This window comes from Lynx canadensis, chromosome C2 (assembly GCF_007474595.2).
Source record: "Lynx canadensis isolate LIC74 chromosome C2, mLynCan4.pri.v2, whole genome shotgun sequence".
Taxonomy (NCBI): domain Eukaryota; kingdom Metazoa; phylum Chordata; class Mammalia; order Carnivora; family Felidae; genus Lynx; species Lynx canadensis.
This window is the reverse complement of record NC_044311.2, coordinates 87552488-87565581: the sequence shown is the minus strand read 5'-3', so window position 1 is coordinate 87565581 and position 13094 is coordinate 87552488. Positions and strand designations below refer to the sequence as shown.

The window sequence follows — 13094 nt, the reverse complement described above, 5'->3', positions numbered from 1 at the left end:
TTTTCTCTCTGCCCCTCCTCCACTAGTGCTCACTCTCACTCTTTCAAAGATAAGTAAATACATTAAAAAAAAAATCTGTGTAAGTGGATCTATGCAATTCAAACCCATATTGTTAAAAATCAACTGTACTGGGGCACCTGGGTGGCTCAGTTGGTTAAGCATCTGACTTCACCTCAGGTCATGATTTCATGGTTTGTGAGTTCAAGCCACCTGTCAAGCTTTGCGCTGACAGCTCAGCCTGGAGCCTACTTCAGGTTCTGTGTCTCCCTCTCTCTCTGCCCCTCCCCTACTCATGCTCTGTCTCTCTCTCAAAAAATATATAAAGATAAAAAAAAATCTTTCTGGGGTGCCTGGGTGGCTCAGTTGGTTAAGCATCTGACTTCAGCTCAGGTCATGATATCATAGTTCACGAGTTGAGCCCCACGTAGGGTTCTGTGCTGATAGCTCAGAGCCTGGAGCCTGCTTCAGATTCTGTCTCCCTCTCTGCCGTCTCCTGCTCACACTCTGTCTCTCTGTCTCTCTCTCTCTCTCTCTCTCAAAAATAAACATTAAAAAATTTTAACCATGCTTTAAAAAATAATCTTAAAAAAAATCAACTACACTTCATTGGTTAGACTTGCCTTTAATTCACAGAATAGTGCAAAGGTGATGATGTCTTTCCTGTGGGTATATCTGTCTCTCTCTGTTGCCAGCTTTGAAGAGGCAAGCGAGCATGAATTCTACCAATGAAAGGAAACAAATTCTGCCAATAGTCTGAAGGAGCCTGGAAGCAGGTCCTTCCCCAGTCAAGCCTCCAGATGAGAACTCAGCCCTAATCAACACCTTGATTGAAGCCCTGCTGCAGATCTAGCTATGCTGTGCCTGGACTCCTGATCCAAAGTAACCATTAAGTTCCTGAAGCTGCTAAGTTTGTGATGATTTGTTATATACCATGGAAAACTAATAGTTAATATATCCATAGAATATCTTTTTCTTTAAAAAAAAATTACTTATTTTGAGAGAGAGAGTGAGCAGGGTAGGGGCAGAGAGAGAGGGAGAGAGAGAATACCAAGCAGGCTCCAGACCCAGAGTGGAGCCTGACATGGGGCTTGATCCCACGACCCTGACATCATGACCTGAGCTGAAATCAAGAGCCGGGCATTTAACTGACTGAGCTACCCAGGCACCCCAACAGAGTATCTTTTTCCTATTCTTTAATTTCAACCCTTATGGATCATTATGTTTTGAATATGTTTCTTGGGGCATTTGGGGTGGCTCAGTTGGTTAAGCTGGTCTGGCTCTTGGTTTTGGCTCAGGTCATGATCTCACGGTTCATGAGATCAAATCCCACATCAGTACAGAGCCTGCTTGGGATTCTTTCTCTGTCCCTCTCTTTCTGCCCCTCCCCCACTCATTCTCTTCTCTCTCTCAAAATAAATAAACTTAAAATTTTTTTTTAATTTTTTTTTCAACGTTTTTTATTTATTTTGGGGACAGAGAGAGACAGAGCATGAACGGGGGAGGGGCAGAGAGAGAGGGAGACACAGAATCGGAAACAGGCTCCAGGCTCCGAGCCATCAGCCCAGAGCCTGACGCGGGGCTCGAACTCACGGACCGCGAGATCGTGACCTGGCTGAAGTCGGACGCTTAACCGACTGCGCCACCCAGGCGCCCCAAAACTTAAAAATTTTTGAATATGTTTCTTATAAACAGCACACAGATTTTGCTTTCTTTTTATTGCCTGACAATCTTTACCTTTTAACTGAAAGACACTATATTTAACATAATTACCCAATGTATCTGGATTTTTAAAAGGGTCATGTTATTTCTGACATGTAGTCCTTGATTAATCATTAAAGATGAAACTAGCAAAATATGAATACAAAATTTAACCACATTTGACTTAGTGACTAATGTAGGAAAATCTCATTTATAGGCAGTGTCCTGAGTCTGTATATAAACCAAATGCTTCAAAATTACCTCATGTTTTTCTGTAGAGGGAAAAAAGATTTCTTAGCTTTGAGAACTATCTTTATACAATAATGCCAAAGAAATGCTAATATCTGCAAATATATTGCTTTTCCAATTATTTTCTATTTCATGATGGAAATGCTTTTGTCTATCCAGCTGCCTAAGTCAGAATTCTGGAATCATACTTTTTCTTTTTCCCAATCTAATCCTATCAACAAACACTATCAGTTTCTTGATCCAAATGTGTCTTAAATCCATCCGTTTCTGTTTATCACGTTTGTCACTGCCTCTTAAAATTAATCTAAGAATCAAATAAAACAGTGCATGGAAAATTACTTCATATACTATAAAACACAAAAAGGCATACATAAATCCAGCTTCCTTGGGTTGAGAGCAACACAATAAAAACAAATAACCAAACTCCCCAAATTACATGGAATTGTAGTAGGCAAGAAAATGTAACAGAGTACAATACAATGATTTATTACCTTTGGTCACCAAAAAGAAGTAATGTTGCATTTAATATACCCTACTTTTAAAAGAAAAGTTTTGTTTAAAAGAAAACATTTGTTTAATGATTTACATTAAAATGTTTAAAACAATTTCCTTATCTTTCAGTGAGGTTAAATAAGCACAAAGGTTAGTGTATCTTTGCGTCACTAGAGTAAGCTTTTGATTTCACACATACACAGTTATTGTCACACAAGCCTCCTAAGCTTCCATCTCTTGTCTCCATAGTCAATCCTAGGTTATTTTCAAGACTGCAAACTCAACTGATATTTGCCAAGTATTGTGAAAAGTCCCAAACTGGATAATAAACAATGTTGCAATTAAGCTATTAAGTTACTTCTATGTATCATATCCTGAATGCAGCCTTGGTCTTTCACCAGCCATTATCTTTTCTTCTAACACTTGTAACATGGGCCAACAACTATACCACTGTTTGGCACAGCCCTTGGATGTATTATTCAGTTGAGCAAAGCATAAAAAGCCTATTTTGGCCTGATAAAAATATAAGAAAATGTTTGGCGTAAGGGATAAATCACGGAAGTTTCAATTAACTAAAATAAATGTTTCAAGTGAAAAATGTTCTAAGGCAGAGTGCCTGGGTGGCTCAATTGGTTAAGTGTCTGACTTTGGCTCAGGTCAAGATCTCCCAGTCTGTGAGTTTGAGCCCCATGTCAGGCTCTGTGCTGACAGCTCAGGCCTGGAGCCTGCTTTGGATTCTGTGTCTCCCTCTCTCTCTCTCAAAAACAAATAAACATTAAAAAATTAAAAGAAAGAAAGAAAGAAAGAAAGAAAGAAAGAAAGAAAGAAAGAAAGAAAGCTGTTCAAGGCATATCATTTACAATAAAATGCCTAATTATTTCCCATATTTATAAAAATCTTACCCTCAATGTCAAATTCACCTCAGGGATACTGTAAGTTTTAAAATAATACATTAAAGAAAAAGCCTAAAAAAAATAGTAAAAAGCATCCTCAATATTAATGGAGGGGGTATATAAGAATAATCACTCTAGATTCACACAGCAAATATTTAATGAGCTTCTATGTTATAAGGAGAGGGACTATGTCTATTTGGTTCAACTCTGTACACTTGGCGCTTAGTGGTGCCATCGCACATAGTAGGGTGCTCAATAAAATATTCATTCAAAAAACAAGCAAATAATGGATAAAACAAAAATTGTTGACTTAGAAATGGGTAGGAATCCTGTCCTCCCCATCTACAGAACTTCAGTTATAGTAAGATTACAACATAATTGGGGCGCCTGGGTGGCGCAGTCGGTTAAGCGTCCGACTTCAGCCAGGTCACGATCTCGTGGTCCGTGAGTTCGAGCCCCGCGTCGGGCTCTGGGCTGATGGCTCAGAGCCTGGAGCCTGTTTCCGATTCTGTGTCTCCCTCTCTCTCTGCCCCTCCCCCGTTCATGCTCTGTCTCTCTCTGTCCCAAAAATAAATAAATGTTGAAAAAAAAAATTAAAAAAAAAAAGATTACAACATAATTAATAGCAAAAAAAAGCCCAAATCACAATTTTACCTTTACAATTTTTGTTTTAAGAAGTATTATATAACCTGGATTGAAAATAATTTACTTATAAACAAGTTAAGTACTTACATAATGAATCAAATCCAACTACTGAGGGAAAAAACTATTATGTGTATCAAACTACAGATAATTTTTAAAAAGTTGAGGTAGGTTACAACTGTAAAAGAGTGCTTTACGTATATAAAATAGTAACATTGGACCTTTGTTCCATTCTCAAAAACAAAATATTCTTACATGTGATATTCCCCTTCCTATGAATAAAAATTATATGCGCATTGATTTACAGTCCTATTTGCTACAAGGGCTCACAGATTATAATGAAAATCTATTATGACCCAGCTTTGATTATGAGAACTTGTATATTCTCTTTTGATATGCCATCTTCAATTACTTGAGCATTTCCTCACATTCTAGCAAAACAAGATGTTCCGGGTTTACCTTGCAACGTTCCATGTTCCAGTTCTGGGGCAACTATTTATCCTTCTGGTGTAACAGAAATTTCTGTGGCAAGTTAGATTTGGAGACAGAAGGGAAAGCCACCAACCCCTAGGAAAGTTTCAGAATAAATGATTGCTGTTTTTGTTTTGTTTTGTTTTGTAAGCCACTAAGATTTGTAGTGGTCTGTTACACAGCAATAAACAAGCAAAACAGAAACTAGTACCTGGAACTTAAGTGCTGCTCTAACAAAAACTTGAAAGATCTAGAATTGGTTTAAAATGTGGCATCAGGCAGTGGCTCCAAGGGGCGGGCCTCCCAGAACTTGTTAGTGATGCTTGGAGGGCAGTGAAAAAAAATGCCATTGAAGGCTAAAGAAAAGGGCATCCTAGTTCTGCTCTAGCAGAACAATTAGAGTCTGCTGTGACAGGAAGAAAGGGTACCTAATGGGTTCAAAGCATCATAAATACACGTGACTATTTGTAGTAAAACCTATTAAAGTTAAGTAATATATGACAACAAAGATCAACAAATATTATTTAATCTTAATGAGAAAGGATGTGCATATATTTGCAACACACATACACATGTATATTCCTGCAATTTTCTTTTTTTTTATTTTTAACATATTTTTTAAATTTACATCCAAGTTAGTTAGCATATAGTGCAACGATTTCAGGAGTAGATTCCTTAATGCCCCTTACCCATTTAGCCCATCCCCCCTCCCACAACCCCTTATTCCTGCAATTTTCTAATTTTTCTCTCTTTCCTTATTTGTAGATATGATTCAAATATATTGCACATTTTTCCTTTTCAAACAATGCAGAGAAAACAACATTAGCCAACTCAGAAGATCCTTTTTGTTCACACAGGAAAAACCCCCACAAATTTCTGCCTAGAATGGATTCCAGTTTCACATAATATTTGAAAAACAAACTCAATTATTTAGTCTTGAAAGACCATTCTCAACTGTGATTTAAGTCTTATAATATAGTTGACCCTTGGACAACATGGGTTTGAGCTGTGTGGGTCCACTTATGTGCAGACATTTTTTACAGTATGGTGCTGTAAATGTATTTTCTCTTATGATTTTCTTAACATTTTCTTTAATCTAGATTACTTTATTATAAGAATACAGTATGTAACACATAACATTTTATATTACTGATAAGGCTTCCAGTCAACAATAGAGGCTTAATAGTTAAATCTGATGGAGATGGGAGTCAAAAGTTATACATGGAAAAAAAAAGTTAGACATGGATTTTCAACGGTGCTGGGGGTCAGTTCCCCTAACCCTCATGTTGTTTAAGGATCAACTGCATTTCCTTTCATCTTGAATTGAAATACTGTTTATCACATACCCTGTCAATGAAAGAGTCTTCAAAACCGTACCCAGAAACAATACAATCTAGAGAAACAGTATTATCTTAAATGAGACAGATAACAGCCAGATTTTAGTCCTAGTTCTACCATTTATTACCATCTTAATCTCTAGAACATTTCAGAATCTCTCGCTCTAGCATTTTCAGTGAGATGCTTTCAATTATTTTGCTTTTTTTTTTTTTGTAGGTAAGAAGCATGCTAAGAGGCATTTTTTCCTAAGTCTATCTTTCTCATTATCTGTTCAGTAACTTTATGATTTTATGAATGAGTAGTAGTTCATTCCTACTTTCAGGGGACAAACTTGGAGCCCAAAGACCTAAGAAGAGTAATAGTTCCCATTTCTCATGAGGAAGTTTGAGATTGTGAAAGTCACAAGGTTCAGAAAAAAGAATGTAATTATTTTGCTGACATAGTATTTATTGCTCATTTCTGATAAGGTAGCAAAAAGAAAAAAGAAAAATCCCTAACTCTTTATAACATAAAAACTTGTTAAAAACTTAAATAACTTAAATCTCTTAAAAGAAAACAAATTATAAACATCTAAATAGTATTTCAAATGTTTAGTTCAATAAATTCTTTCTCTCCTCTGAGAAGACAGATCAGTTTTACTCCTTTCAGAAGATGTAGTCAAACTGTTACAATTGCCATTTTGACAGACACTTCCTGGAGCAACCGGACTCAATCTTATTTTTAGACCAGTGTCTGACTTCTATACTAAGCTGCCTGGAATCACTTCCTTTGACCTACCAGGTATAAGTCGCTCTCTCTTCTGCCCCTCTGTTCTTCTCCCTATTTTCCCATAAATTATCAGAAGAATAATATGGTGGCATATCTGTTAAAAGGAACCACCTATCTGAATCACAACCAAAAACAAGCTAAATTCAGTTGAACCAATTAATACAAATATCTTGAATGTAAACTTAAGGTTTCCATACCACGAGAGATGACCTTGAATGTATTCAGTTCTATATAGAATTCTTCCAAGTGATTCTAGCTCTTATGCATGAACAGGTTACCTAGAGCACACAGGGAAAAGGGACCAAGGAATATCTTTCCCAAATTTCTCATTTGAAAAATAGATGCTATGGCCACTGTGTACTACTTAGTAGTACACACATACACACACACACACAAACAGGAAGACATTTTTTAGAGTGCTTGCTTAGTTCACAATGTTCTTAATTTCTCTCTCTCATTCATAGGAGCTGGCTCTCCCTACTCCTTGCTTTTCAGAGTCATATGTACCAGTGATTCTTAACCCTAGGGACCCTCTCTAAGGAAATATGACAGAACTTGAGGCTCTTCTCAGTCTCCATAATCTGGTAATTCCTATCCCTCCCTCAAGAGCCATCTCAAACATAATCTCTGATTATTATTATTTGGTAGGTAATTAATTTTCCAAATGTGGGCTCCATGAAGGGATTCATAACAAAGGATCCTTAGTAAATATAGGAGACATACCTAAAGACCAGGTCAGATTACACCCACCATCAACACCAACCCTCTGCAACATGATTTAAAAATAAAATGGGTACTTTGATAACAGATTATTATCCAGGATACATTACAAAAAAAAATTCCCAAAACTCAACAAAAAAAGCAACCCAATCAAAAACTTGAGCAAAGGACTTGAATAAAAGATATACAAATGGCCAATAAGCACATGAAAAGACAGTCAACATCACTTCACATCAACTACTTCACATCAATTAGGAAGGCTATTTGTTTTTTTAATAGCCAGAACATAACAAACACTGATAACGATTAACTGGAACCTTCGTTCTTGCTGGTAAGAATGTAAAATGGTACAACTGCTATAGAAAATAGTATGGTGGTTCTTCAAAAAATTAAACATAAAATTATCTAGCAATTACAGGAATGCCTGGCTGGGCTCAGTCAGAAGAGCATGCAACTCTTGATCTTGGGGTTGTGATTTCAAGCCCCACAATGGGTGTAGAGATTAGTTAAAAAAATAAAATCTTAAAAAAAATATCTAGCAATTACATTTCTGAGTATATAAATCCCAAAGAATTGAAAGCAGGGACTCGAATAGGTATTGGCACACCAATATTTGTGTCAGCATTATTCACAACAGACAAAAGGTAGAAACAACCCAAACGTCCATTAACAGATGAATGGATAAATAAAATGCAGTAAATGCATACGACAGAATAATATTCACTCTTTAAAAAGAATGAAATTCGGATAGATGCTACAATGTAAATGAACCTGGAAAATATATGTTAAGTGAAACAGGCTAGACACAAAAGGACAAATACTGTACGATTCCACTTATATGAGGTAGCTGAGGTATTGAGAATAGACAAATTCACAGAAAAGTAGGGTGGTTACCAGGGAGGTAACAGTTACTATTTAATAGACACAGTTTCAGTTTGGGAATATTAAACCATTCTGGAGGTAGCTATTGTGGTTGCAAAACAATGTGAATATACATAACTGTATCTTTTAAAAATAGTTTAAATGGTAATAAATTTTATGTTATGCATATCTTACCACAATGAAAACAAATCAAATGTGTAGCACTCAAAGTAGAAAATCAAGGGGCGCCTAGGTGGTCAGTCAGTTAAGCATCCAACTTTGGCTCAGGTCATGATCTCATGGTTCGTGGGTTGAAGCCCTACATCAGGCTCTCTGGTCTGACAGTGCTGAGTCTGCTTGGGATTCTCTCTCTCTCTCTCTCTCTCTCTCTCTCTCTGCCCCTTCCCCACTCGCTCTTTCTCTCTCAAAATAAATAAGTAAACTTAAAAAGGTAGAAAATCAATTAATCTGCTTCAATATGTACCTTAAAAATCTCTCCATAAAATTATGAACTTTTCTAATAACCATATCTTATACCTCAGCAATAAACTAAATAATACAAAAATGACAGAAACAAAAATTCCAAGTATTCTTGAACATCAAGTCTCAAAGGTTAGTCTCACAACTGTGTAACAAAGAATGTCAGTTGTTTATTAACTTCTTTCTTTCCTAATTCCATTTCTCTTTCCCAGAGAGAAAAATGTGCAATATTTCATTCTATTCAGCTATGTAATTATGACAGTAGAATTTATTTCTTTAAATCTCTAGAGCTAAGCCAGGAAAACCTAGGCTCATTCTGGTCCAAATGCAAAATAATGTTTTCAACAGTACGGCATTTATTAAGAAATGTTAGCAGTCAAAAGTCCTATGTTCTTCTAATAATTCCTTCGGGCCATCCCACGCAATGACATCATCCTTACCAGATAAAGCCCATTATGCAATACCCACATATACAGTACTATCACTTTCTATGAGAACAGTCACTGTTATGAATGTTAAAAGTGACTGAGATTATGACAAATACTCTCTGAAAAGATTTTTTTAATGCTGAGCAATGTCAACTTTAACAGGATATTATAAGAATAATAATATCCTTTAACATATAAGGAAATGGTAAATATAAACTATAAAAAATTTCTATAACACACATTCAAGATGAAATAAAAAGATCAAATCCTTAAAGAATCATGTAAAACTATTAATTTTAAATATGATTTGATAACTGTTGAACAAACCACAATGACACTGTTCATGGTGCTTCCCACAGGCTAATAAATACAGAGGAGAGAGACCATTAACAGTTGCCCATTAATCGAACATACTGTGATGCCTGATAAAAGTTTGCTACACTTTTGAAACTTTCTCTTTAAATTTGCCACATTTAAAAAACACCCTATACTTAAGTATTTCCTTTAAGTTTTCAACTACTATGTCATTCCCCTGAAAATTCTGTTGAGAAACAATGCAATAAAAATAATTTTATTTTAGCTATTTAGTAAAATTATGTAATCCAGGGAGGCCAGAAATGAGAACATTTTCTAAAGTTTTTCATTCTAAAGCCACATTATTTGTATGTAACTTGTGTGTTTTCTTTTTAATTTTAAAAAACGTTTATTTATTTTTGAAAGAGAGAGAGACAGAGTGTGAGCAGGGGAGGGGCAGAGAGAGAGGGAGACACAGAAGCCAAAGCAGGCTCCAGGCTATCAGCATGGACCAAGAACTGAGATCATGACCTGAGCCAAAGTCAGACGCTTAACTGACTGAGCCACCAGGGTGCTCCATGTGTGTTTTCTTTTTTAAATTGTTTTAATTTTTTGTTAAAGGTAGTAAATATACACCATTTTATTTTTTTTTTTCAACGTTTTTTTATTTATTTTTGGGACAGAGAGAGACAGAGCATGAACGGGGGAGGGGCAGAGAGAGGGAGACACAGAATCGGAAACAGGCTCCAGGCTCTGAGCCATCAGCCCAGAGCCTGACGCGGGGCTCGAACTCACGGACCGCGAGATCGTGACCTGGCTGAAGTCGGACGCTTAACCGACTGCGCCACCCAGGCGCCCCTACACCATTTTAAATGCCAAGCACATCTCTGCTTCCAGGAAGATGGAACATGCATTTTTCCCTATTCCTCCTACCAAGTACAAGTAAAAACCCTGGCCATTGTATCTAAATCAATGGCGCGGCTCCAGTGGTGCGGGCACTGGGTTCACTGGAGGCTCCAGCGGTGCGGGCGCTGGGTTCACTGGAGGCTCCAGGTAGCTCGGTCGGTTAAGCATCCAACTCTTGGTCTTGGCTCAGGTCATGATGTCCCGGTTCGTGGGATCAAGCTCCAATTCAGGCCCTGCAATGATAGCTTGGAACCTGCTTGGGATTCTCTCTCTCCCTCTCTCTGTCCCTCCCCTGCTCATGCTCTATCTCTTTCTCAAAATAAATAAACTTAGAAAAAATAAATAAAATAAAAAAAAATAAAACAAACACAAGACTCTAAAGAGTTAAAAGAAGACAACTAGGGACTTTAGGACCCAGGAAGCAACAAAGTGATCAGTTTCCTGGGTTTTCTTTTTGCCTCAATTATCCAAGTTGGCAAACCAGAAATGCCCATGGGCAGAAACCCTCCCCCCCCACCAAAAAAACAAAAAAGAAGAAGAAGAAGAAAGGCCCAACAAAAAGCCTGCTCTCTCTAGCCAAAGGACCACAAAAGGGGCAACTCAGACAATAACTGCTCTAGTCCAGCCAAACACCCCAGAAAAATTGTGGCCTCATGCCCACCCATGCCAAAAAAGGCTGAGTGGGGAGCCTAAACTTTGAATTTCCACCCTTGCAGGACTATGTAACCCAGCATTTCTGTGGCTCCTCCCTAGTCCCCACTGGTGTAGTGTCAAAGGCCAGGTAGGGAGCCGGGACTTTCATGTCTGCCAGAAGGTCATGTGCCCCCACCCCACCATGTGGAGTCAATGGAGACCACATGGGGAACCTGGACTGCCACCCCTACCCAGCAGTAAAGAGGCACCCTCCACCTTCCTACTGGCGTGATGTCAGAGGAGGATGAGTAGTGTCAGGATTTTGACCACTGTCCAGTAGTTGGAGAGGCACAAAGGAAAGGCAAATGCCCTTTCCTAAGATTATCATTTCTTTTCAGAAAGCAAGGGCCATGAAGAAATCTGTCAATTCCTTAGAGAAAAAAAAGAATGGGAAGTGTACAGAGAAGGTAGCAAAAACTTCAAGGACTAAAAATTTTTTTAAATCTCAACCTGATGCTAGTTTTAAGTGTTCTGCATTAGAGTTTAAAATTCAGACCACCATGACTATGGTGCCATTTCTGAGGTAAGAGGGGAAAAAAGAGAGGGAGGCACATTCCAAGAGGAGGTGCCACTGGGCCTATTTGACTTTTGAGTGAAGCAAATAATTTAACAAGATCCAATCCCTGTAATTCATAACTCCAAAAAGTCAAAAACAAATTAACCTGGAAGGACCCAGGGATTCAATGATGGAGATGCTTATAATCAAGTTCTGAAGCAGTGTTGGAAACAGGGAATTAGAAAAAATCCATAATATCTTTCTTTACCTTTTTAATAATTTTTTTAATGTTTATTTTTTATTTCTGAGAGAGTACAAGTTGGAGAGGGGCAGAGAGAGGAGACACAGACTCTGAAGCAGGCTTTAGGCTCTGAGCTGTCAGCACAGGGCCTGATGCAGGGCTGGAACTGATGAACTGTGAGATCATGACCTGAGCACAAGTCAGACGCTTAACTGACTGAGCCACCCAGGCGCCCCTTACTTCACTTTTAATATTGAAATTCACACTGAATGACAACCACTTGATATGACTAGTTCAGGGAATATATATTTTTCTATGAAAGCTATGAATATAACTATCACAGTTTATATTCCTTGTTTTATTTTCACAAAGCAGCATTTACAGACATACCAAAATATGCCCCATCCCCCCACTTTTTAAAAGTAGGCTTCATGCCCAGAACAAGGCTTGAACTCACGACCCTGAGATCAAGACCTGAGCTGAGATCAAGAGTCATATGCTTAACCACCTGAGCCACCCAGCACCCGCCACGTGCCCCCCCCCCCCCCATCACAACAAATTTTAATGGCAACAAGTCTGGGCTACGTCACTGTGGCCTTCACTAGGATTAGAAAATCTGGTCATGATATTACAAAGAATTTCTTTGCAATGAAGCTTAATTTGTTGTTAATAGGTATTTGTTGAAATTAAGATCATCAGATTAAATGAAGCCACTGTCACATCTTTTTAACATAGTAAGATACAATTGGAAAAATAGAGGCAACTTGTCTTCCCATTTAAAGATATCTGTAAATATTAATATTAATACATGACTTGCATGTGTAAATCTGAAAAAGTAAAATACATAAACCTAAGGACTTAAATACTAATACATAGTTTCTGGTTACACAGATTGACCAAGTGTCTCGATTACTTGAGAAATTTGTTTGTGGTTGCATGTCTGCATTAGAAAAAGACTTGTTACTGTTGCTGTCGTTATTGTTTTTTTACGGTAAGCCAAAATCTTCCTTCCTTCCTTCCTTCCTTCCTTCCTTCCTTCCTTCCTTCCTTCCTCCCTCCCTCCCTCCCTCCCTCCCTCCCTCCCTTCCTTTCTTTCTTTCCAGCTTATTTTGAGAGGGGGGTGAGGGGCAGAGAAAGAGGGAGAGAGAGAGAATTTCAGACAGAGAGGGAGGGAGAGAGAATCTGCACTGACAGTGCAGAGCCCAATGAAGGGCTCAAACTCACAACCATAAAATCACAACTTGAGCTGAAGTCCAATGCTTAATCAACTGAGCCACCCAGGCACCCCATAAGCCAAAATATTTCTAACCTACAGAGTCTGTGTCCTTTGCTCTGTTTATGGTATATTTTCATTTAAAATACTGATACCAGTATCTTGTTAGTAGTACAGGTAAGAAAGGGAACAATTTCCAATAAACTGGTAA

The 13094-nt window shown here is 37.9% G+C and overlaps 1 protein-coding gene across 9 annotated transcripts in view; it reads right to left on the bottom strand.

Moving 5' to 3' along the window:
- The window catches only part of LRCH3 (leucine rich repeats and calponin homology domain containing 3), a 122729-nt gene that overhangs the window by 78928 nt on the left and 30707 nt on the right, over positions 1–13094 (bottom strand). The gene's annotated exons all lie outside the window — the stretch shown is intronic.